General features: G+C 56.2%; 1 pseudogene; it reads left to right on the forward strand.

Annotated features, from left to right (window-relative positions):
- The first annotated feature begins 14,907 nt into the window (after positions 1 to 14,907).
- On the forward strand, positions 14,908 to 16,348 carry LOC128774833 (TAR DNA-binding protein 43-like; annotated as a pseudogene).
- Positions 16,349 to 25,000: the final 8,652 nt, after the last annotated feature.

The raw sequence follows: 25,000 nt of genomic DNA on the forward strand, positions 1-25,000 counted from the left end.
CCAACGGAGACGCGAGCCGGGCCACCGGGTAAACATGCACGGGATCCCACCGCCACCAGCACGAGGGCGGTCCCGCGACGCCCGCGGCGCCAGCCGGCCTCAGCACCCTTAGCGAGCCTCCCCACGAGCCAGGCCCCCCCCCACAACGCACGGCGCTGGGGTCCGGACCCACGGGACCCCCGCCGCGGGAGCCCGTCTCCAACCTCCATCCGTTCGGTCCATCCCGGAGCCACGCCCCAGGGAAGCGCCTCCCAAAGCCAGGCGCGGCCCCGACCCGCGCCCGCGCGCCACCCGCCAGCGGCAAAGCCCGGAACGGGAGGCGGGCGGGAGACAGCCGCCGCTCGCGCGGCGCAAGGGGGGGCGGGGCGCGCAGGGGCGCCCCAAGCCCCTCGGGACACACACCGCCACGGGAGAGGCGGGGGGACGCCGCGCGCGTGCGCGCGCGCTCGCACACCACACGCCCGAGGCACACGGGCCACGGCACCGGACACCGGCCAGGCCTGGCGGGACCCTCCCCCGACTCAGAGGGGGGAGGCGCAGGCCGCGGTAGGCGAAGAGCGGCGCTCGGCCCCACCGCGGGGCCGACAGACCTCCTCTCGCGCGGGAGAGAAGGCTCCGCCTAACACGCACAAGGGCATGCAGTCACCCTGACACAGGTGGCCACTACGCGCACAGGAGGTGCAGCGACTGGGGGGTTCCGGTACCCCAAGGCACCCTCTCGGATCGCTAGAGAAGGCTTTCTCACCAAGGGCGCGCCGCCCCCCACCCAATTCGTCCCCCCCATCGGGACCCGCCAGATAAAAGGCGTTTCTTCCCGGGGCCACCAGGGCCCGGGGCGGGGGAGAAAGGTCCACGGCAACGGAGTGACACAGGGCATTCCTGAGCATTCGCGGTCAGGGCCCACAACGAGGGCCACCTGCCTTCCCCACGCGCGGTTGCTCGTGTCGCCGCCCGGAAGGAGCGCCGCGCCTCCGGGTGAGGCCCGAGAAAAACCGAGGCAAAACACCGGCAGCAACGCGCTGGGCAAGAAACCGACAGTCCTCGCTCAGAGGGAGTTTCGGCCAAGCGCCACGGCGCCGGCTCGGCCCGCCACGATCGCTCAACTCGCCCCACCAAGTCAGCCCCCCGCACCCCTCCGGGCAACAGCGGCCCGTGGCGGGGCGGGGACGACAAGGCGCCCGCTCCCCGCAGCGGGGGGAACGGGTGTGCCTCCCTTCACCGATTCTGCCACCCGCCCACCTCGGGCAACTCCGCCAACGGCGGCGACCCAAAGGGGGGTCCGCTGGGAACAGGGAACGGCGCCACCACTCGGCTTCAGGCACCTGAGACGACCTGGAGCGCTCCAGGGGCACCACGGAGGGCCAGGCGCCACGCGCTCAGCACGCCCAGGCGGCGAGCAGCGTGGCGTCGGGTGCAGCCCCCCCACCACAGGGAGGCCGCCCACCACAACACAGCCAAGAGAGGCCAGCGAGAGTGTCCGCTGCGTCAGCCGACCCCGGTCCCGCAGCGACGGGAGGCCGGGGTCGGGCCGGAGTCCGCACCCCTCCGCAACCCCCCGCGCCGCCCACAGGCGGGAAGGAGGAGCATGGGGCCCGCAGGCAGAACGAGAAGAGCGGTCCCACTCACCAGGAGTGTCCGTCCCTCGTCTGACACGGCTTAGGCCCGGCCCGGGAGAGCGCGACATCACCACATCGATCGGTTACCGCCACACGAGGCAGTCCTGGGGTGAGGAGGGGGCTGGGGAAACGCCCGGCGAGGACAGCGACCAGAGGAGGACCTGCTTCAGCCTCGCCAGCACCCCTCCCCCACCTCTCCCAGGGAACAGGCAGCCGGACAACCCACAAGGGGAAAAGGGAACGCCTGACACGCGGCACGGAGCCTTGCGAGGGTGGGTTTGTCACGGCCACGGCCGGGTGCCCGCAGCGGGGAGCGCACGGGGTAGAAGACCCACGCCGCCTCCCCACGCCGCCCTCGGGTGCCAGAGACCGGAGGTGGCGCCACAGCCTGAACCACACCTGGATGCACGAGAGCCGGCGCGCAGGCCCAGGCAGACGGCTCGAGCAAGCAGGCGGGCAAAGGGCGGAGTCGGGCTCGGCTCGGCGTCACCGCCAAGCCCGGAGCCACGCCAGCCAGCGGCGACGAGGCCCAAGTCTCTCTTACAGGATGACAACCGCCACATCAGAACGTGTCAGCACCTACCTGGCAGCAAAAAGTACCTCTTTCAGGAGACAAAAATAACCGCGTTGGCAGGCGGGGCCGAGCCACAGGTCACTGGGACCTTCTGGGACCCTGGCCCGGCCACGGGCCCCAAGCATCTTCCCATCACCGCCAAGCAACCCCACCCCCCCCGGAAGTCCCCGGGGGCCATCTGGTCGACCCCGGGACCGACCGACCGACCGACCGACCGACCGACCGGGGAATCGCGGGATGGGGGGGGAGGATGGCCGGGTAGGCCCTGCCCCGTTACACGTTCGCCCGTCCACGGGTCGTCTCCGGGTCGGGACTTAGAAAAATAAAACACTCCGCGCTGTCGCCTGCGGAAGCCTCCCCGGACCTCGCAAGACCGGCCCCATGCCAGTCCCCGACCCCCGGCTGGGACTGTTTTGGGGGGGGTCTGAATTGCGCGGAGGCGCCCCCGACGACAGGACCTCAACGGGGATCGCGGGCGCGCCGGCGTTGGCGCCCTATACGGGCTTCCCCTCGCGGCCCGGTCCCCAACTCCGCAGCGGGCCTCGGAAAATCTGGGGAGAAAATCGGGTCCAACGACCGGGAGCACCACGCGTGCCCCCGCCCGGGCCCATCGCGCCCTCCGCGGGCTTCCCCTCAAGGCTCAGGACGGTCCTCACCGGCCCGGCCCGGCCCGGCCCGGCCCGACCGCGAAGCGGGAGGGAAGACAAAAGACGCCTGGCAGGGAAGGACCGACAAGCGACCCACGGGGCCACAGTCTCCGGGTGGCGGCCCCGGACGGTCCCCGCGGTCGGGGGGGCGGTGGGAGGGGAGGAAAGCACCGGCGGGTGCTGGTCGACCCGTCCGGGCAGCCCCCCACCCCGGCTCGCTCCCAGGGAGCGCCGCCGCTACTCCCCCATATACCCGGAGGTTCAATCTCCGGCAAGTGCACCAGCCGCCGGCGCCCCGACGACAGCGGGACGATCACGCCAACGTCGCCGGCCTTCTGGAACTCCGCCCCGGGGACCGCGGCCGAATCGCATCCCTTGCCGACGTCGCCGACGCTCCGGAGGGGAAACGCTATATAAAAGCGGCCGCCAGGTGGCGCCCGACAACCGACCGAAACGTCAGCGGGGACAGCTCGCGATCTCGGGGCCGAGAGGGCGCACAGCCGGCGGCCCGGCCGCCCGATCTCGTCCCGGCCCACTCCGGATGCCGCCTCTCGGTCCCAGGCCGGCGGAGGGCGTCCGCCTCGGGAGCTCCCGGCCGGCCGGCACGGCGCGACCCCGGCAGCCCAAGGGACACTCGAAAAATGCATCGGGGGGCGCCTGGGTGGCTCAGTCGGTTGAGCGGCCGACTTCAGCTCAGGTCATGATCTCGCGGTGCGTGGGTTCGAGCCCCGCGTCGGGCTCTTTGCTGACAGCTCAGAGCCTGGAGCCTGTTTCAGATTCTGTGTCCCCCTCTCTGTGACCCTCCCCTGTTCATGCTCTGTCTCTCTCTGTCTCAAAAATAAATAAACGTTAAAAAAAATTTAAAAAAAAAAAAAAAGAAAGAAAAATGCATCGGGGCGGCTGCCGCTGAAAAGGCGGGGGGGGGGGGGGGGGGGGGGGCAGACCGGCCACTCGACTCCCCGGCCGGCCGAGGCGGACGTGCGCGGAAAATTCCCCGCACACACCGGGCAGGCCGGGCACGGGCGGCCCAGAGCGGCCCAGGCGGCGCGCCCGCGCTCCCGGGAGGACTTAGACACATTTCGGCGGGCAGGAAGGGAGGGAGGGAGGGAGGGAGAGACGGACGGTCAAACCGAAACCACGCGAGAGAGTACTCCCAGAACAACAACGGACGGACGAGCCGTTTTTATTCTATTGGGTCAAGCGGGGGAGCGTCTCTCTCGGAAACATAACAAACCAAGCTGCGGGGGGGGGGGGGGGACAGAAAGGGGGTGATGGATAAACAAACGACCACGGATAAAGCTTAAGCAAAGTCCTTCGCCGCACGGGGCCACGACGAAGTCCAAAGACCACAAACAGGTACGGGGAACATGGGTGCAAGTGCACCGCGTGGCAAGCGACAAGAATATGGCTTTCACCATTACTGTCCTCAATAAACACCACTACGGGCGGCGGTGGCGGCGGGGGGGGGGGGGGGGGGGGGGGGGATGGAGAACGGAAGGAGTTAATAGCCACTCACTAAAAAATGTCCCATGGGGCGCCTGGGTGGCTCAGTCGGTTGAGCGCCGACTTCGGCTCAGGTCACGATCTCGCGGTCCGTGAGTTCGAGCCCCGCATCGGGCCCCTGTGCTGACAGCTCAGAGCCCGGAGCCTGTTTCAAGTCTGTGTCTCCCTCTCTCTGACCCTCCCCCATTCATGCTCTGTCTCTCTCTGTCTCAAAAATAAATAAACGTTAAAAAAAAAAAAAAAATTAAAAAAAAAAAAGTCCCGGTTCCCAGAGGACCCTACAGTCCAAAGGGGGGGTGGGGGGGGTGGGGGGGGGGGTGGGCCCCCGCAGGGAAAAGGAAGGTGTCACCGAGACACACCCTATGCCTCCACCCTCTTAGGGTTTGCAGGTGACCCTGAGGGTGACACTGACACGAGACAGGTTAACCGTACAAGGAGCCAACAAATTGATTTCCTACAAGTTTCACGTGACAGGTAGAGCCCCTCCTGAGGAAACCAAGACCCTGAGAAGTGGCCAAACCTAAACGCTTGTATATTGGGTTGAACAAGGAGAAGCGACGGTGGACGACTAACTGAACTACGTGGGGAGGCTAAAGGATGATGAGGATTTTAAAACCAACCAACCAACCAAGATCTGTTCTCCTCTAGAATTCTCTCCACTTCTCCCCCTGTCCTTGAGGATAAGAATGTCACTCCCCTGGTGGCATAGGAAAGACGGGGGGGGGGGGGGGGGGGCCCTTCCAGGGAGAAAAGGAGGAGAGTGCTCCGTGCATGCTTCTTGCACCTGCTGGGCAGGAGGGTAGGGGTGGGTGGTTTACTTTGCTTGCTTGCTTGCTGCTGCTTTTTGAAAGCTTCTCTAATGTTTCCTTTACATCTAAGTCTTCCTTTCCAGTTTGGCTTTGGACAGGAGGAAGGCAGGCCACACGTTTTTCTGGCACGGTGGAGAACGAAGGGTAAGATGAGTGCGGGCCCGTGCGTATTCTTTTCCGTCAGTCACGTGCCGTGGTGAGCAGAGCATCAGCTCTTGCCGGATGGGTGTCTCATTCCTCCGTGAACCATCAGGCAAGATGTCGGGCAAACACACACAGGGAGACTAAAGGTAGGAAGAACGTAGAGAAGACGGGCGACACGTGCCCGAGTCTCCAGAGCGACGATTTCATCCAGGGCACGGCAACGTCCAAGGTTTCCGGACACCACGTTGACGGACGCTTTGGTGCGTAGGTCACTTTGAATCTACAGTGCCACCCTCCGGTCCATTAGCACGTTGCCTCCGGCTCACGTGAGCGAGCGGTGGTGTCGTCGCGCAAAGAGACTGTGGGACTCGTCCCGGGATGGAACTGGGCCAGAGAGAGGGAGGGACGCCGCAGCCCATCGTTGAGCTTCAGGTGTCTGTAAGAGACCGAGTCTCTAAAGTACACCGAGGCACAGGGCGACCCGCTCGCTCGTGCCTGGACGTCTCTTTGTTCTTTCGAGGGGTCGATATCTGTGAGTGTGGTTTGTTTACTTTCCGGACAAGGCGAAAGAACTCTGAAACAGGAAATATTGGCACAAGGGGTCTGGTGGGATGGGAGGGTGCGGGTCAGTCCACGTACCGAGAACACGGGAGGATCGGGCGTCTGAACAACCAGGCGGAGAGGGGAGTTTAGCCTCGGTCATCACGGCAACCGGCACCTCGACAGAAACCACAGAAGGTGCCCAGGACGAACTGCGTCGCAGGAGCCAGCGTGGGCATTGCCCCACTACCCTCAGCCCTCAGCCCAGCAGCAGGCAGCAACTGTCGTCCGGGTCCAGGCCGCGCCCCACTGCCCTCTTCTCAGCCAGAGCGGTACCCGGGAGGGCGGCCCCGGAACAGATACCTCCTCTCCTCCACACACATCTCGCCAACCCCTTGACCGCTTTGCCCGGGATACACAACTCCGCTGTACCCAGGCATGATTTTTCCCGTGGACCGGGGGCCTCCTTGGCCACTTAGGGTGCTCGCACCAAGATGAATCGGGCTAGAGACAGGGACACCTGTGCAGCCCGCTGTTGAGCTGAAGGGGCCTCTAGGAGAGGGACTCTCTAAAGTAGCTGACGTACAGGGAGACCCGCTCGCTCGTGGCCGGATGTGTCTTTGTTCCTTTATTTCTTTTCGTGTTCTTTATTATCATGTTTGGTACAATTGTAAGCGGGATTGGGTTGTTTGGGGTTTGTTTTTTCTTTTCTTTTCTAATTTGTCTTTCTGCGGTGTCATTATCGGCGTATACAGACGCAACAGATTTCGGTACATAGAGTTTGTATTTTTCCTGTGGACCAGGGGCCTACTTTGCCGCTTAGGATGCATGCGCCCCCACCCCCTGCCCACCCGCAGCCTTCAGTTCCCCAAACCACTGGAGGACTCGTGGGGGTGGGAGTGGGGGTGAGGGTGGGGGAGGGGTGGGGGGCGGGGATGGGAGTGGCAGTGGAAGGGAGGTTCAGGGCGATTCATTCCAATGGGCCTCATTCAACCCCTTTGTTCAAATGCAGAAAGCTTTCTGTTAAAGTCTGAGCCTGGGGCTTCTCTGCATTGAATGGCTTTCTTCAACTCCCCCAACCCTTAGGCTGCAGTTTCTGAACTACTGGGAGGAAAGGGAGGAAAGGGAGGAAAGGGAGGAAAGGGGGGGGGGAGGGAAGGGGGGGAGGGAAAGAAAGAAGGGGTGGGGGAGAGAAAGGGGGGAGGGGAGAAGATGATGTCTGAAGAACTTGCCTTCTCTGGAGCAAAGAGAGTCCCCTCCTTTTCCTAACCCAGGAAACCTCAATAAACCATTTGAGAATCATGGATGTGGAGGATGAAATCTTACTATAATGCCTTCCAGGGGTGGGGGTGCAGGTACGTGGAAGGGTAGGGAGTTGAGCGAGCGAGCGAGCGAGCGAGCGAGCGGCATGGTGTGGCGTGGCGTGGCCTGCCGAGTCAGAGTCAGAGGGTGGCATGAAACACGTGATGGTGGTGTCTTAGGGTTCAGAGGCCAAACACAGGCATGGGGCAATAAGGGATAGAGGGTGGGGGAGGCCTGACAGGGGACAATTGTGACCCCGGGCGATGGTCCCAGCGGGCACACTCCTGTAAAGCAACACTAACACTCTATTGATTAGCCATTGACCTCTCCTCCCTCTCCCACCTGCTTCCAAAGGGAAACTGAGTACAGTTTCATTCCACAGGCACTGGCTGTTTCACATGCAACCTTTGACGTGCCACTAAAAGGAGGAAGAAAGATGGACACACATGAAACAGCCCCACAGATGGCCTAGAGGGCGTGGGCGGGGCTCTCATCAGTCAAATTGGGAGTCTGAGTCAGGATCCTGGGGTTGTTTCAAAACATGGAATGGAAGGGGCTCCTGGCTGGCTCACTCAGAAGAGCATGCGACTCTTGGACTCTTGATCTCTGTCAGGGTTGTGACTTCAAGTCCCACATCGAGTGAAGAGAATGTGAAAAATGAATGAAGGAATGAAGGAATGGATGAACAAACTTAAAAAAAAAAAAAAAAAAAAGGTTGTGGGGCGCCTGGGTGGCTCGGTCGGATAAGTGTCCGACTTGGGCTCAGGTCATGATCTCACGGTCCGTGAGTTCAAGCCCCATGTCGAGCTCTGTGCTGACAGCTCAGAGCCTGGAGCCTGCTTCAGAATCTGTGTCTCCCTCTCTCTGACCCTCCCCCATTCATGCTCTTTCTCTATCTCAAAAATAAATAAAAGTTGAAAAAAAAAAAAAAAGTTTGCAACGTTTATGTCTTTAAAACAAATGGAATCGGTGGGGTGCTTGGGTGGCTCAGTGGGTGAAGCATCCCACGCTTGCTAGATTTTGACTCACGTCATATCTCAGGGTTCGTGAGACCAAGCCCTGCATTGGGTTCTCACACGGACAGTGCAGAGCCTGCTTGGGGTTCCCTCCCTACCCCCCCATACCTCCCCCATAAACCAATAAATAAACATCAAAAACATAAATCTTAAAACACTACAACAAATGGAATGGAAAGAGAGAACGCAACGAGGAGGATGTGAATGTTGCACCTAATACCACTGAACTCTACGCTTATATATGGTGAAAAATCTCAATTGTAGGTGATGTCTACTTCTAACCACAACTGAAAGGAAAACGACAAAACACCGGTCCTTGGCTCACAGTAAGGGAGTTCCTGGATTTGGTCCGAGAGGGCCTTCTCATCCGCCGTGTGGAAAACTATGGAATGGTTTCTTCCTCTCCAGGCCGATGACCATTGCCAACGACAGTAGGTGTAGGTGCTGTCCTACCTGTGAAGGAAAGGCAGGAAGAAGTGTAGCATTTAAAAGCATCTTTTAAACGCTGTCCACCTTTCCCAGTTTGTCCCCTCACTATGTCTTGCGTACCTTTTATAGCATTTACCCTATGTCGATGCAAAATGAACGAGCCTTTTTAAAAACAATTTTAAAGAGGAAGGAAAAGAGTTTCATTGGAGCCCAAGTTAGGAGGGCTGACGGGGATACGCAATCTTCACAAAGCAGTCAGTCATCTGGGGAAGGCCTCACATTGGGCATACATACAGCTTACCAAAAAAAAAAAAAAGGAAAAACAGGGCACGGGGGCGGGGGGGGGGGGGGGGGTTGGCCGCAGATGTTAGGAATCATCATGAGGAGAAAGAACACATTCCAGAAAGTTACAGACTTTATCTTCTGTTTTTAGTATGTGCAAGGCTGTATGACTTCAATCTTATGGCGACCAGGAAGGTTTTTGTATTGTTTTCTTTTGTTTCCCTTATCTTTATAAGCCGCCTTTGGAAGCCCCCTTTTTTAGTTAGTTATGTTTAAGAAAAAAAAAAAATTTTTTTTTTTTTTTTAACAAACCAGACATTAAATCTGTGCTCAGGACAGAAAAAGAGCTCATGCTTTGAGGTTTTCTGGAGTCCCTTTGACCTCGGTAAATATTAAATGTATAGCTTCCCTGGGAGAGCACCAACATAAAAAGTTTAGAATTTCCTTTATCATTTCCCCGTCTTGATCGATAATCTTTCCTCAGAAATCACGGACGATCAACCTGATGTTTTTATGTCCCTCAGTGCCAGGTGACTGTCTTGTCTGCCCTGGGTGTGTCCCTCCTTGCTAGGTATGAGACTGAGTGTGTGTGTGTGTGTGTGTAAACACACATATATGTCTTTGAACCACCTAGGGTTCCTCGTTGGGGTGAACTTATTGTAACATAAATGGTGGGAAACTCAAAAGTGACGTATGTTCTCTGTAAGTTCCATTGACCAGCAGACATAGTTCATGTGCTTGGCTCAGATGGCCTGCCTTTGTATTTGGCAAAGCATTTTTAACAGAGAGACAGGGACAGCAACACACTTTCAACAAGGACAATTTGAAGGAGCCAGTGCAACATTGGAATACACTTGAATTGACAAAAGAATGAAATCCCAAGAATCCTTTACATACCTGTTGATAAAAGGGAAGGCACATCTGTGATTATTGATGAGGAAAGATGGAGCACCCACATTGAGGAAACATACCTGTCATGCATATTCCCAGGTTTGCTTAGGGGCGGAGACTTAACATGAGAAGGAGGCAAAATTTAGTCCCTGATGTCAGGAGGTTACCTTAGGACACGGAGAAGGGGCTGTGGGTATGCCCCGAGAGCTGGTATAACCTGGATGGGGACTTAGGCTCTTTCTCTCAGGGCTGTGCTGGCTTATAGGCTGCAAGCATATCGGTGGACCTTGAGTCCAGGCTTCTTCAGAGACAGCTAGAGTTTGTTTGTGGGACCTGAAAAGACACAATAGCTGATTAGGGGCAAATAGTTCCCTGAAGAACAAGATTTAGGTTCTCTGCGAGAGAGAGCGAGCGTCAGACTCCTTAACCCTCCGTGGCACAGTTTCAATTGCCCACTCCCCACTCCCCGCCCCCCACACTCACCCCCAGCCTCTGGAGTTTGGATCATTTCCCAATGGTAAGGAACGGGGACGATGATGGGTGATGGCTCGGGCTAGGGCTATCCGTTTATCTCCCCCGGTGAGAACAGTTTCTGTAAATCTCACCTGTCACAGGCCTAGGTGCAGGGCTACACAGAAGTTGTGAAGGGAATCGAAGCAACATGGAGTCAGAGGTGTTAAGTTTTCTTCCCCTTTATAAGTTTCCATTGTCAATCCCTCATTCCACTTCTATGGAACAGGGATGGAGGTCCACCTTCTGAAACTATTTCAAGCCGAATTAGGGTGTGGCAGGGGCTTTGGAAGGGAAGGATTTGACAGGGTGCAGGTCACAACTTTTGCTCCCTTGTGCTAATTGGGGGTGGGGAGGGGGGGGGGAATCAGAGATAATTCCTATCTGAGATCTTGGGTATTTTTCTGCATAGTTTGGTACTGCATCATATCCTGAGATTTCTCCCCAAGTGTATTCTAAGGAATAGTAACAGTATAGTCAAACCCAATGTTATAACCACCTTGTGGGGGGAGGGCACGGGGGGGAAGGTTGTGGTGGTCAAGGGCCTCTTACTGTACCCAAGTGAATTGCTGTCTGATTTTATTTGTATGTTTTTTTTTTTAAATCTTATTAAGTAACCTTTACACCCAACGTTGGGCTCGAACTTACAACCCCAAGATCGAGAGCTACACGCTCTACCGACTGAGCCATCCAGGTGCCCCTGTTTATGTGGGCTTTTGTTGCTGGGGCACCTGGGTGGCTCCGTGGGTTAAGCATTGGACTCTGGCTCCGGTCAGGATCTCGCCGTTCGTGATTTCGAGCCCCGCATCCGACTCTGTGCAGACAGCTCAGAGCCTGGAGCCAGCTACAGATTATGGGTCTCTCTCCCCCCACCCCCTCTCAAAAATAAATATTAAGAAACTTATAAAAATACAAATAAAATATGGGTTCTTATTTCTAAAGAGGAGCTAATACAGTTGCAGCAAGTGTTTGTGAACTAGCTTTGACTCTGCCTCCTCGTTCAGCAAGCAATCAAGATAACTAATAAGAGGTACTTCTACAGAAAGAAAAGAACACCACGGGTTAATGGGTGGAACAACTTATAAACCCAGTGTCTAAGTCCCAAGTGCGGTCAGTGAGAAGGTGTCTAGATGCCAGGCTCGAAGCATCCTCAGCTGGAGTGGGAGCAGGCAGGGGGCAATCTGACCGATTTTTCTGGCATGTAGTTCAAATGTCTCATTTTGGGGGATTCTGAGTGGCTCAGTGGGTTCAGGTTCAGTATTCAAGTCTGGATCTCCACTCAGGTCTCAATCCCAGGGTCGTGAGCTCAAGGCCCCAGTTGGGCTCCACACTGGGCGTGGTGAAGCCTACTTTAAAAACAACAAAAACACAACAGCAGCAAATGTCTCGTTCTGAATGGCCCATAGAGCAACAGGCACACAGATTGTCTACAACTGTGGCAATTTCTCTGAAGTTTATCTCCAGTTGTCCAGCTTTCCTTTGCAGGGCTTCAGGGAAAAGGGCCATTTGAGTTCTTCAGGATGGTAAGATAAGAGGATGGGAGAGGATTGGAAGCCTGAGTTTGAAGAGTCATAGTCAGATATTCGAGGAAACCAGGATTCAGGATCCAGCCCAGTTTTAAAGGCAAACAACAAACAGTCAAAGAAAATTAATTAACCAGAACTAGAAGTTAACATCCACAAAAGAGCTATTGAAATACAATCTTTTTCTATCGAGACCCCTCCATTCCTGTCAAAGATAGCCCAATGAAAACTTATTTGTTTGTAAAATAAGTCCAGTGTTAACAGACATGGCTTCAGTATTGACATAAGCACAGCAAGAATAGCGATTGACCATATAGTATTTTGTGTTTTTTCTCTCTTCTTTTCCGCCTGCCTGCCTTCTTTTTATTTATTTTTTTTTATGGAGTTCTTTTTTTCCTCTTAAGTTAATTCCTTTATTTTGAGAGCTGGGAGGAAAGGGAGAGGGGGAGAGGGGGAGAGGGGGAGAGGGGGAGAGGGGGAGAGGGGGAGAGGGGGAGAGGGGGAGCTCTGCACTGTCAGTGCAGAACCCAGCTCAGGGCTCAAATCCATGAACCATGACCGTAGGTGAAATCAGACGCTTAACCGACTGAGCCACCCAGGCCCCCCACACACCAGATTTCTTTACACTGTCAAATGTACGAATGTATCTCATCATTTTCAGAAACACGTTGTGGTGTTTGGTTTTGTTTCTTTTTTCTTTTACTGTACAATTTTTAGCAAGTCATGAAACGGGCGCCTGGGTGGCTTTGTCAGTTAAGCATCCAACTTCGGCTCAGGTCATGATCCCACGGTTCGGTTCGTGAGTTTGAGCCATGCATTGGGCTGTCTGTGCTGTCAGCACAGAGCCCGCTTCGGATCCTCTGCCCCTCCCACCGACTCATTCTGTGTGTGTGTGTGTGTGTGTGTGTGTGTGTGTGTGTGTGTGTGTGTGTCTTTCTCTCTCTCTCTCTCTCTCTCTCTCTCTCTCTCTCTCTCCTAAAAATAAAGAAATAGGCTGGAAAACAAATCTTCAAGGAAAAAAAAAAACAACAAACGATGAAACATGTTTACTAACAGACCCAAGTATCTTTACTGTTTTTCTGAATAAAGCCAAAGACCAAACACACACACACACACACACACACACACACACACACACACACACAGCAAAACAAAAAACAAAAAAACAAACAAAGAAAAGAAAACGCCGTAGGTTTAGTAATTCACAATTTAGTATTTTATCTTCTGTGGAAAAGACTCAGATGTCTGAAGAACTGAACCTAATTTACCACTTAACTTAGCAAAGCTTTGAAGTTACAGGTCATGAAAGATTTGGGAAGCCATTTTAAAAGTTTACAAATAGGGACTCCTGGGCGGCTCAGTCGGTTAAGCGTCCGACTTCGGCTCAGGTCACAATCTCACAGCTCGTGAGTTCGAGCTCCGCGTGGGGCTCTGTGCTGACCTCTCAGAGCCTGGAGCCTGCTTCGGATTCTGTGTCTCCCTCTGTCTCTGCCCCTCCCTCGCTGACATTCATTCTCATTCTCTCATTCTCTCATTCTCTCTCTCTCTCTCTCTCTCTCTCTCTCTCTCAAAAATAAATGGTACAAGGAAAAAATTTAAAGGTTTACGAGTAAACATTTTTGTGTATTTAACCTATCTCCTGTCAACATTCACCCACGAACACTGTATGCGAGAGACAAAATCGACCATCGTTTGAAGTACTTTTTGCTGACAAACTGCAACGGGTACCGGTGAAGTCATAAATTGAAGTCACATGAAAGCTGATTAGGCCCCTGCCTCGGGCCTGAACCCTAGAGTGCGTGTCTGAGTGGAACAAGGAAGGGCGTAAGTGTTTGTAAAGTTTTTTTGATTTTGTTTTTGATACCTGTTGTAAAACGAGGGAGAAAACGTGTTATGTTGTTTGTAAAGGTCACAGAGATGTATATTTTGAGGACCACAATTACAGGGTCAGTATTGGGACGGAAGCAAGGCCATGACCGGAGCTGCCCACCCCAAAGGCTTGTCATGCAGAGAGCACCAAATTCAAGCCATTTTACAACCACCACCACAAAGAATAAAACCTAACTATCTGCATTGTATTTGATATCGACGGCTCCGAAAATATGTCCATTTTAAGTAAGCAATCACCCTTCCATGGCCCTTAGTACCCAAGACGTCACACCCGTGTCCACTAAAAAGTCAAACGATCTGTTTCCCCACCATCAGGCTCACACGGGAGGCCCCACCACTGGGGATGGCCTAGGAGATCACTGGAGCCACACCAACTGATGCAGAAACAGGGGGAGGGGGAGGCGGCCAGGGAGCCGCCGGCCAGGCCCCAGGCAGATTTAAAGTTTTGGACTCACCTTTTTGTGTTTCTTTCATCTTTTTCTTTTGCGCCTCCAACTCCGCGTCCGCGCGTCCACCTCCTACTTCTTCTTCCATCTCTGTCTCCTGTCTTTGCCTCCTGCAAAAGTGGCTTTGTCTCTGGTTGCTTTTCAGCCCCCTGTGGAAGAGGTGAAGGAGGAGCAGGCCGTGGGGTGGGCACCCATCTTGACGCTTGTGCTCGGGGAGGAGGAGGGGCGGGTTTAGGATCACTGGCATCTGTCTGCCTTCCTCCTCTTCCTCCTCTTCCTCATTCTTCTGACTATTGGGAAAGGGTGTGTGGGTGTGGGTGTAGCGGGGAGGGCAGGTGTGTTCAATTTTTATCTCTCCTCTCTCTGGGCCATCAATTGTGTCCCTTCCCGTGAGGCAACTTTCTTATGGAGTAACATAAAACTCTGAATGTAGAGAATTTCACACACACACACACACACCCCACACCCATACCCCGTTCACGTGAATGTGAAACACATTTGGGTTTGTTCTGATCCTCCTGAGTGTTAGAATGCCCAATGTTCACAAGAGCTTGCCTTGAAACACAGTAACGGAGCTCGGTTACAAATTGGTGTGAGCAATAGCATCCAGAGGTAGAGAAAACATCTCACATGGATAACACCTGTGGCCATAGATCCACAAACAAGATGCAAACCAACATCAGCCTCTGTTTCACTCCTATTTGTGGAGAGGACGCGAAAGACCCAATGGTCAAATCTCCCCCTTTTATAAAAACAAATCCAATCGCACGAGAGCATTACCGTGGATGGATCCCATCGTGCAGGTGTTTTCCATTTCCAATGAGAACACAGCCAATTTGGTGCAAAGAAGCCAAAAGCTGCAGCAACCCACAAACCAAATGTGGCCCGGGATATCTCCGTGAGCGTCCCTTCCTCCCCAAAAGCCGGGGCTTCGCTGATGGAACCAAAGGGCTTCCTAGTTTCTGGCTGCGTCGTCTCACGGCCAGCTTTCCCTAAGGGAGCACACAAGGAAACTCATTCAGACACCTCCAAAGAACCCCATCTGGGCCATCAGGGACTCAGGTGACCTTTCCATGTTCCCATGTAAGTAAGCACTTGCAAGTATAGGCTCCATATGTCCTATACGTGTAGCCTGCCGAAGTTTCCTTTTGGGGATGGGTGGTTGCTTTCTCCACACTTAGAGCAAGGTTATTAAATGGTGGCGGTCACGGTGGTGTTTTTTCCTCTTCCGTAAAGAGTTACAAGGCGGCCATTTCGTGGGAGCGAAGCGGTAGCTGGGCTGCTCCTGGATCCCTCGCCGCTTCGGGTTCCCTGTCAGGCTTCCTAGCAGCGGCCTAGCGGAGAAATAAGAGCAGGTGTCTGAATGTACTCGGGTGACCAAAGATGAGAATGACGAGCCCATCGAAATGCCATCGGAAGACGACGGGACAGTGCTGCTGTCCACAGTGACAGCCCAGTTTGTCGGCAGCACGTGGACTGCACTACCGGAATCCAGCGTCTCAGCGTATGAGAGGTGTCCGGCTGGTCAAAGACATTCTGCGCATCCCTGATGCTGGCTGGGGAAATCCGGTAGCGGATAGTCGTCAACTTATCCCAAAGATAGCCACAGAAAAAGGGACGAGACAGGTGCCTGCTTCTTCAGCAGTGAAAGTGAAGAGAGCCATCCAGGGTACGTCAGATTTAAGAGTGTTGGGTCTCCCGTGGAAAACAACCGAACAGGATCTGAAAGAATATTTTGGGAGCTTTGGAGAGGTTCTTCTGGTTCAGGACAGGAAAGATATTCACACTAGTCCTTCAAAGGGTTTTGGCTGTGTTCCTTTTACGTAATAGGAAACCCAGGTGAAAGTCACGCGATCAAGGAACGATGGTGTGACTGCAAACTTCCTGAATCTCATCCAAGCCCAGATGAGCTTTTGAGAAGCAGGAAGGCGTTTGTCGGGTGCCTTACAGAGGGACGTGACTGCCTATAAGCTGCAGCAGTTCTTTTGCCAGGACTGAGAAGCGGTAGACAGCTTCATTCCCAAACGGTTCCCGGACTTTCCCTTTGTTACATTTGCAGATGATCAGGTAGCCCTCGCCCTCACCCTCGCCCTCTCTGATATTATCATTGAATTTATTTTTCTCAATGTACCCCCAAGGTACTTAGCCTATAGGGCAACAGTGGTTTGAGGAGGAGAGTCCTTCATACCCCTCGCCCTTTCAGCCCCCGCCCTGGCACAACCCCCTCCAGGAGCCCTCTGTTTGTTCCCCTTAGGGAAGAGCCTCTTACGTTTTTGTCCCCCTCCCTGTTTGTATGTTATTTTTCCTTCCCTTCCCTTCTTCCCTTCTTCCCTTCTTCCCTTCCCTTCCCGGGTTCCCTTCCCAGAGTTCCTCTGTTTGGGAAGTGAAGGTCCTCACACGGGTGAGGTCCTGTGATACATGTGTTTCTCTGAGGGACGAATGTCACTTTGCATGACACCCTCCAGTTCCATCCAGGTACTTGCAAATGGCAAGACTTCATTCCCTCTGGTGGCCGAGCACTGCTCCGTTGTAGATGGATACCACCTCTTCTGTATCCATTCATCCATCGATGGACATTTGGCCCCTTTCCATACTTTGCCTACCGCCGATAGTGCTGCTATGCACACTGGGGTGCGTGTGCCCCTTGGAAACAGCAGACCTGTATCCTTTGGCTAAGTACCTAGTCATGAAAGTGCTGGGTCGTAGGGTACTTCTATGTGTCATGTGTTGAGGAACCTCCTCAGGTCCCTGGTTCTGGAAAGAACTCCGATAGTGGTTCTAAATCAGGTGCGGCCATCGGTTGGGGACCCCCATCAAATGCAGAGTCAGGCAGCGGTTTTCCTGCAGGCTTTGGCTCAAGCACGGATTCTAAATCTTCCAGCTGGGGAATTTATACAGCGGGGTAGGTATAGACTGGTAGGAATTCAAATTTTTCTAAACACATGGTAAGTGTATTTCTTTTTTTCTTCTCTTCTCTCTTCTCTCTCTCTCTCTCTCTCTTTCATTTTCTTTCTTTCTTTCTTTCTTTCTTTCTTTCTTTCTTTCTTTCTTTCTTTCTTTCTTTCTTTTTTTTAAAACATTTATTTATTTTTGAGAGACCGAGAGAGACAGAGCGGGAAGGAGAAGGAGCAGAGAGAGAGGGAGACAGAATCCGAAGCAGGCTCCAGGCTGTCCGCACAGAGCCCGGTGCAGGGCTCGAACCCACAAACCGTAAGATCATGACCTGAGCCGCAGTCACACACTTAACTGACGGAGCCACCCAGGCACCCCACCCATGGTTAAGTGTATTATAAAACCCATCCATACTGAGAGTTTTCAGAATCAGTACGTTCAGCGTGGGGTATATTCACCACTATTTTTGACATTTTTCTTCAGAAAGAGAGGCAAAGCTAAATGAATTTTAGAAGTTTTGTTACATGAAGTGTTGAAATATCAGGTGTTTGAAAGCGAACTGCTGTTTGCCTGATTGGTTCTCGTTCTCTCTCTCTCTCTCTCTCTCTCTCTCTCTCTCTCTCACACACACACACACACACACACACACACACACACACACAGGCTACAATGGATATCAAAGGATTTCTCCTGTAATATTGTATCCCTGGACTCGTCAAGTGAATTCTTTGTGCGTGTTCACTATGGAAACCATTCATTAGAAGTACATTCTTTTTTCCTTGTTTTAATTGGAACCCCACCACATTATTTCCCCACCCCCGGGAAAACCTCCTTTTTGGAGATCATGGTGTCACAGTGTTTGGTCTTTTTGCTTTCGTTTTTAGTTTGTGACACTTGTCTCCCTTCCTATGCACAAGTACAGTATGAAGCCTTCATTGAATCTGTGCCGTTCATCTCATTTCAAATGTTTACGGGAGAAGCACTTCATTGAAAGCAGTGCTGTAAATATTCTGCCATAGGAAGGAATATTTCCGTCTACGTGCTTTCTCACTCTTGAATTCGTCTTCACACCATACAGGCTGTGACTTTGACGGTGGGTGTCTCGTTTGTATCCGCTACTCTTTATTTCGCGGAGTCGTATCAATGCTATGAATGCAAGGGTGTGCTATGTAACCAGAAGGCTGTTAGAAGTTCTGAAACCTTGTGTTTTCTGATCCTCGTGTTCGACCGACAGTGGTGCCGAAGTACGAAAGGCTAGTGTGAGTGAGAAAAGGAGAGAGTGCGTGCAGAGACTCCGTGGCGGTGGCACACGATGGATAGATTTTTTTAACCTGGTGAGATGCATCTCTCAGTCCCTTGACCTCGGTGCAAGAGCGTGCCGAGAGCAACGATAGCAAATGACATGCGAATGTTTTCTGCATCCAAAGGACAGCCACACCCGTTGGAAGACGTTGGAAGACGTAAAGAGAGTTTTGTTCTCAGAGAACCCCGTTAGTTGGATGTGTGAGGTACTTGTATTTCCCCTGCCCTTCCGTCAGCTGCTGTGAACACCGTATGGTGTGTGTTCTGTTCTGTTCCCGATCTGTTAAGTGTGGTCCCGTGAACACGGACTGAGCTTGTGGTGTGCTTCACGGGAGCACTCGGAAGCAGAGCTCACCAGTGAGCTCGGGGTGTCACCACGAAGGCCGGAAGTTCTAATGTCTGCCAGGTAGCCATAAGAATGTGGTCTAATGCAGTTCTGTGTCCCGTGCTTGGATGGTCTTTATAAGAGTTGTCAGTGTTGGGAATTCTTAAATAGAATGGATGAAGGAGGAAGAGGAGGAGGAGGAGGAGGAGGAGGAGGAGGAGGAGGAGGAGGAGTTGTTGTTGTTGTCGTTGTTGTTGTTGTTGTTACGAGGTATAATGACGAAAGACACGGCAGAAAATTTTTACAGGGTTTACTTTCTGTTTTCAGTATGTGCAAAGCTGTATGACTTTAATCTTTGGGGATCCAGGGAGGTTTTCTTCCATTTTCTCATCTGTATGTTTGGAAGGCTCCTTTTTAATTCGCAACTGACTGACTGACTGACTGATGGATTGGTTTTGTTTTTATGTCCTCTTCTCACCCAACATAAGGCCCAAACTCACAGCCCGGCAATGAAGAGTCACCCGCTCCCCTGACCTAGCTGAGCGAGCCAGCCAGCCAAGTCACCCCTTTGATCCATTTTTGTTGTTGTTGTTTATTTAAATGAAGCGGACATGCAACGTGTGCTCAGGACAGAAACAGAGCACACGCTTTGGGGTTTGGCAGGGTCATTTGGAGCTTGGTAAATGTTAAAGCCTAGCTTCCCTGGGAGCCCAGGAGCAGGGTCCACAGCCGTTAAAAGTTGACAATTTCCTTTATCGATAGCCATCGAACAGATGAGATTTATTGAAAACACGAATCTATGGCAAAGATCGTTCTATGGTCTGTGATCAGGATATAGGAAGAACCGGATGGCTACAGCTCCCACCTCACAGACTTCATGTTTCAGTTGGACGTAGAGGCAGGGAGGGAGGTGAGGCAGGACGGCAGGGAGACAGGGAGGCAAGCAGACTGGCAGGCAGGCAGGCAGGCAGGCAGGCCGGCCGGCAAGCAGGGAGGGAGGGAGGCAGGCCGGCAGGCAGGGAGGGAGGGAGGCAGGCAGGCAGGCAGGCAGGCAGGCAGGCAGGCAGGGAGGGAGGGAGGCAGGCCGGCAGGCAGGCAGGCAGGCAGGCAGGCAGGCAGGCAGGCAGGCCGGCAGGCAGGCCGGCAGGCAGGCAGGCAGGCAGGCCGGCAAGCAGGGAGGGAGGCAGGCCGGCAGGCAGGCAGGCCGGCAGGGAGGCCGGCAAGCAGGGAGGGAGGGAGGGAGGCAGGCAGGCAGGCAGGCAGGCAGGCAGGCAGGCAGGCAGGGAGGGAGGGAGGGAGGCAGGCCGGCAGGCAGGCAGGCAGGCAGGCCGGCCGGCCGGCCGGCCGGCAAGCAGGGAGGGAGGCAGGCTGGCAGGCAGGCAGGCCGGCAGGCAGGCCGGCAAGCAGGGAGGGAGGCCGGCAGGCAGGCAGGCAGGCAGGCAGGCAGGCAGGCAGGCAGGCCGGCCGGCAAGCAGGCAGGCAGGCAGGCCGGCAAGCAGGGAGGGAGGCAGGCCGGCAGGGAGGGAGGGAGGGAGGGAGGCAGGCGGGCCGGCCGGGAGGCAGGCAGAGAGGCAGGCCGGCAGGGAGGCAAAGAAAGAAAACGTGGCATCAGGGTACCTTGTGGGCTCAGGTGGTGGATCGTGCCACTGTATCTCGTGGGTTGCGAGTTCGAGTCCCACGCTGGGCGTAGCGCGCGCTTACAGTAAAATCTTTGAAAACCCATCCACAAATACAGGAATAAACAAAACATGGTATCAAAGGGGAGTAAGTGATTGATCGATGGGGGGTGGGGATCAAACGAGAATATGTGTCTAACCCGCAACCTATTCTTTATCGACGCTGCTTTCACTATTTTGCCCCGATGACTTTTTCCACAAGCGGTGGTCCCACCTGAGCGGGCTCCCTTCATCTTAAGATGTTCTGCAGCGAGAGGAAAGGCGTGAGAGGCAAAAGTTAGGCGGATCCATACAAATAAAGACAATCATCGTTTCTGAGACCAGTAGCCAAAGCTCTGCCTCCGTTTAGGATCCAATGTCGTACTTATCTCTTTAAAAACAGAAATACGTACATAAAAACCAGGCAGGGTCGTTGGCTTGGATAAGGGAGGAAGCTGAAATGCAATCATGGAGAACAACATAGGGGGTAAGAAGTTGCAAGCCAGAGCGATTTCACCACCCGTAGCCTTTGAAATGATGATTTGGTGTCTTCGGATACAAGAGAGCTCACCCTACGTAGAAGGTTTCCCACCGCTTGTCATGAAGTATCGGAACACCACAAGCGGATTCCCGTGCTACCAAAACCTCTCTGCCAACATAATCTGTAACAGCTGCATTCTCTTGTATCGTGTGAGTGTAGCGTCATTCATTGCACCACTCTGCCGTTGTTTGACCTTCCAGCGGATTGTAATTTTCGTTTCTTTCGGCGTGCGTGTGGGTATGCGTATCGGGCTATCGAAAACGATCTAGCCACGTTCGGTCCTCTTTTTCTCATTTCTCATAGATGAGTGATGGCGTCAAAGGATACACCTGTCAAAGGATACACCTCAGGAAACCCCAGATGGAAGAGAGGCAAAGGGAAGGGGGGGGGGCAGAGTGCTTCTGTGTCCCGTGCCGCCCCCCCCCCCCCCCGCACTCTCCCAACACACCAGTCTCCCCTCCTCTCCCCCCCCCCCCCCCGTTCCAGGTGTTGGAACAACCCGGAAGTGCCTGAATTAGGGGAGTTCTTTGACCGGGGGGGGGGGGGGGGGGGGGGGGGGAGAGGTTGGGGAGCACCAATGTTTGGAAACATTGCAGGGCTACCAAGAGTCAGTGTCTAAGGTACTTGGGGGGGGGGTGAGGAAGAGGGGGGCGTGGGGTTTCTTTCTCTTTGAGGTGATGGAAATAGTTTGGAATGAACAGTGATGGTCCCATAGCTTTGTGAGTAGTAGCCTAAGATAGCCCGCTGAAGTGTACACACACCTATACATTTGTTTACTTATTACGTATGCATTCATTCCAGTTGAGTGAGTGGGAGAGAGAGGGGGTAGGGAGGGAGAGAATGGATCACCAAGCAGGCTCCAAGGTGTCAGCACAGAGCCAGATGTGGGGGCTGAAATTCAAGAACCCCGAGATCATGACCTGAGGCGAGACTGGGACACCTTACCGAGTGAGGCACCCAGGTGCCCCTGAACTGTTCGCTTTTACAAGGATGGGAATTTTGGCATGCGAGTTGTGTTTCCAGTGTTAATAGGTGAGGCAACACCTAGAATAGTAAATGCGGGCGGGCGGGCAGGCAGGCAGTCGATGTTTTCTTGTTCTTTCCCTTCTGGGCTTCAGAGGGGGATGGCGAGTGTGAGGGAGGGAGTCCATGACACTGGGCGTAGGTGTTCTTGTGAGCTGAGCGGCTTGGGAAGTTCCCCGAACTACATGACCCCACAGGAGAACAGGAATTCCTTCTCGACGGCAAGAGAGTGGGCGACTAGCACCGCCTGAGTCTGGCAGAGCCTCAAATCTAAGTCGGGGTGGGGGAGCACTTCTGCTGTCCTACCGGTCCTGACCCTCCCTGTCTGTCTGGGGGCCCCTGAGCCGCAGGGGTGGTGTTTTGAGTTGTCCCTCTGTGGTCGTCTTTTACACCAAATACTTCTGTTGAAGGTGCTTGGAGAATAACACAGGTTGGTATTTCCAAAATGACCTTGAGATCCTATTCTCTGCCCCTCCGCCCCTCCCTTGCGCGCGTGAAAACACCCACCCACACCCCCCCCCCCCCCGCCCCCGCGCACACACCCCACCCCTTCCCATTCCTTCTAACTACAACTGTTCCTATTTCCATCCATGTACTCCCAGACAGCTTCCTCAAGCCCCACCGCCCACCCCGTCGACCTCTTTGGGTAGTATAAAAGCGACCAACAGGCAGGGGGCGTCCGGGCACCACGGTGGTGGAGTGAGGGAGTCCGTGTGTGACGACTACGGGCGGATCGCAGCAGAGCGGCCGGGACGCAGCACCTGCCTCGCCGGCGCACAGCCTCGTCCCCAGCCACCTGGGTCAGTAGCGTTTCCCGGCTGGGGTGGGGGGAGGGGGACATGGAACGGAGGGCGCACCAAGAGGGCTTTGTGGATCGAATGGACGCCTAACCGAGACCCTCCTTCCTGCCACCAGACACCGTTTGTGGATGGTCGTCGTCTCGCCGTCACGCAGCCCCCACCAGTGCTACAACGAAAGAAACGGGTGTCAAGGATAGTAATGCAAACGAAGGCGGGGCCGATCCGATCAGGGGAAGCGGCGACAGGAGTGGAGGTGGGAGGAAAAAAAAAAAAAAAAAAATCACGGGAAGAAAGGACAGGCGTGGGCCAGGGCGGTCGCACGGGGGGGGGGGGGGGGGGGGGGGGCAGCGGGTCAACGCTCGTCATCGAACCCGGGGACTCGGGTGGCCGACCTCACCGGGCCCAGAGTCGCTAGCGATCCACTGGTTTCCTAAACTTTGGGGTAGACGGCCGCGGCGAAGTCCGGCGTGCTGGTCAACCTCGGGGACCAGCTCAACGGATCCCCAGGTCATGGGGCTTGGCCGTGCTGGTAGAACTCGGGTCTCCTCGAGTCCCGGGCACTCAGGCAACCGGGGTTCGGGTCGCCGGTGTGCCGGTCGGCCCCGGGGCTAAGGGGTCGGGACTCGGGGCTCAGGTGATCGTGTCCCCGGCCCCCGGCGTGCCGGTCGATCTCGAGCGCCGGGTCGCCGGTCCGCGGTGTGCCGGTCGACCTCGGGTCTCAGATCCGCAGATCCCAGCGTGCCGGCCGACTTCAAGTCCCAGGTCACCGGGTCCCCCGGCTCCCGGCGTGCTGGTCGACCTCGAGCGCCGAGCCTCGGGGTCCTCTGTCCCCGGCGTGCTGGTCGACCTCGAGCACCGAGCCCCGGGGTCCCGGGGCCGCGGGGTCGCGGTCCCCGGTGTGCTGGTCGACCTCGAGCGCGGAGTCGCCGGTCCGCGGTGTGCTGGTCGACCTCGAGGCCGCGGGTCCCCGGCGTGCTGGTCGACCTCGAGCGCCGAGCCTCGGGGCCCTCGGCCCCCGGCCCCCGGCGTGCTGGTCGACTTCGAGCGCCGGGTCCCGGGTCCCGGGTCCCGGGTCCCGGGTCCCGGGTCCCGGGTCCCGGGTCGCCGGTCCGCGGGGCCCCGGTCCCCGGTGTGCTGGTCGACCTCGACCTCGAGCGCCGAGCCTCGAGCCTCGGGGTCCTCGGCCACCGGCGTGCTGGTCGGCCCCGAGTCCCAGGTCCCCAGGTCCGCGGTGTGCTGGTCGACCTCGAGTCCGCGGGTCCCCAGCGTGCTGGTCGACCTCGAGCGCCGAGCCTCGGGGTCCTCTGTCCCCGGCGTGCTGGTCGACCTCGAGCACCGAGCCCCGGGGTCCCGGGGCCGCGGGGTCGCGGTCCCCGGTGTGCTGGTCGACCTCGAGCGCGGAGTCGCCGGTCCGCGGTGTGCTGGTCGACCTCGAGGCCGCGGGTCCCCGGCGTGCTGGTCGACCTCGAGCGCCGAGCCTCGGGGCCCTCGGCCCCCGGCCCCCGGCGTGCTGGTCGACTTCGAGCGCCGGGTCCCGGGTCCCGGGTCCCGGGTCCCGGGTCCCGGGTCCCGGGTCCCGGGTCGCCGGTCCGCGGGGCCCCGGTCCCCGGTGTGCTGGTCGACCTCGACCTCGAGCGCCGAGCCTCGAGCCTCGGGGTCCTCGGCCACCGGCGTGCTGGTCGGCCCCGAGTCCCAGGTCCCCAGGTCCGCGGTGTGCTGGTCGACCTCGAGTCCGCGGGTCCCCAGCGTGCTGGTCGACCTCGGGCGCCGAGCCTCGGGGCCCTCGGCCCCCGGCGTGCTGGTCGACCTCGAGCGCCGAGCCCCGGGGCCGCGGGGCCGCGGGGCCGCGGTCCCCCGGTCCCCCGGTCCCCCGGTCCCCCGGTCCCCCGGTCCCCGGCGTGCTGGTCGACCTCGGGTCCGCGGGTTCCCGGCCCCCGGTGTGCTGGTCGACCTCGAGTCCCAGGTTCCCGGTCCCCCGGTCCGCGGTGTGCCACCGCGTGCTGGTCGACCTCGAGTCCGCGGGTCCCCAGCGTGCTGGTCGACCTCGAGCGCCGAGCCCCGGGGCCGCGGTCCCCCGGTCCCCGGTGTGCTGGTCGACCTCGAGCGCGGAGTCGCCGGTCCGCGGTGTGCTGGTCGACCTCAAGTGCCGAGCCTCGGGGGTCCTCGGCCCCCGGCGTGCTGGTCGGCCTCGAGTCCCAGGTTCCCGGTCCCCCGGTCCGCGGTGTGCTGGTCGGTCTCAGGCCCGCGTGTCCCCGGCTCCCGGCGTGCTGGTCTACCTCGAGCGCCGGGCGCCAAGCGCCTCGTCTCAGGATCCTCAGCCCCAAGTCTCGGGTCGCCCGG

The sequence above is a fragment of the Panthera pardus genome, unplaced genomic scaffold, assembly GCF_024362965.1.
Source record: "Panthera pardus isolate Hobbes unplaced genomic scaffold, ASM2436296v1 HiC_scaffold_43, whole genome shotgun sequence".
Classification (NCBI taxonomy): Eukaryota; Metazoa; Chordata; class Mammalia; order Carnivora; family Felidae; genus Panthera; species Panthera pardus.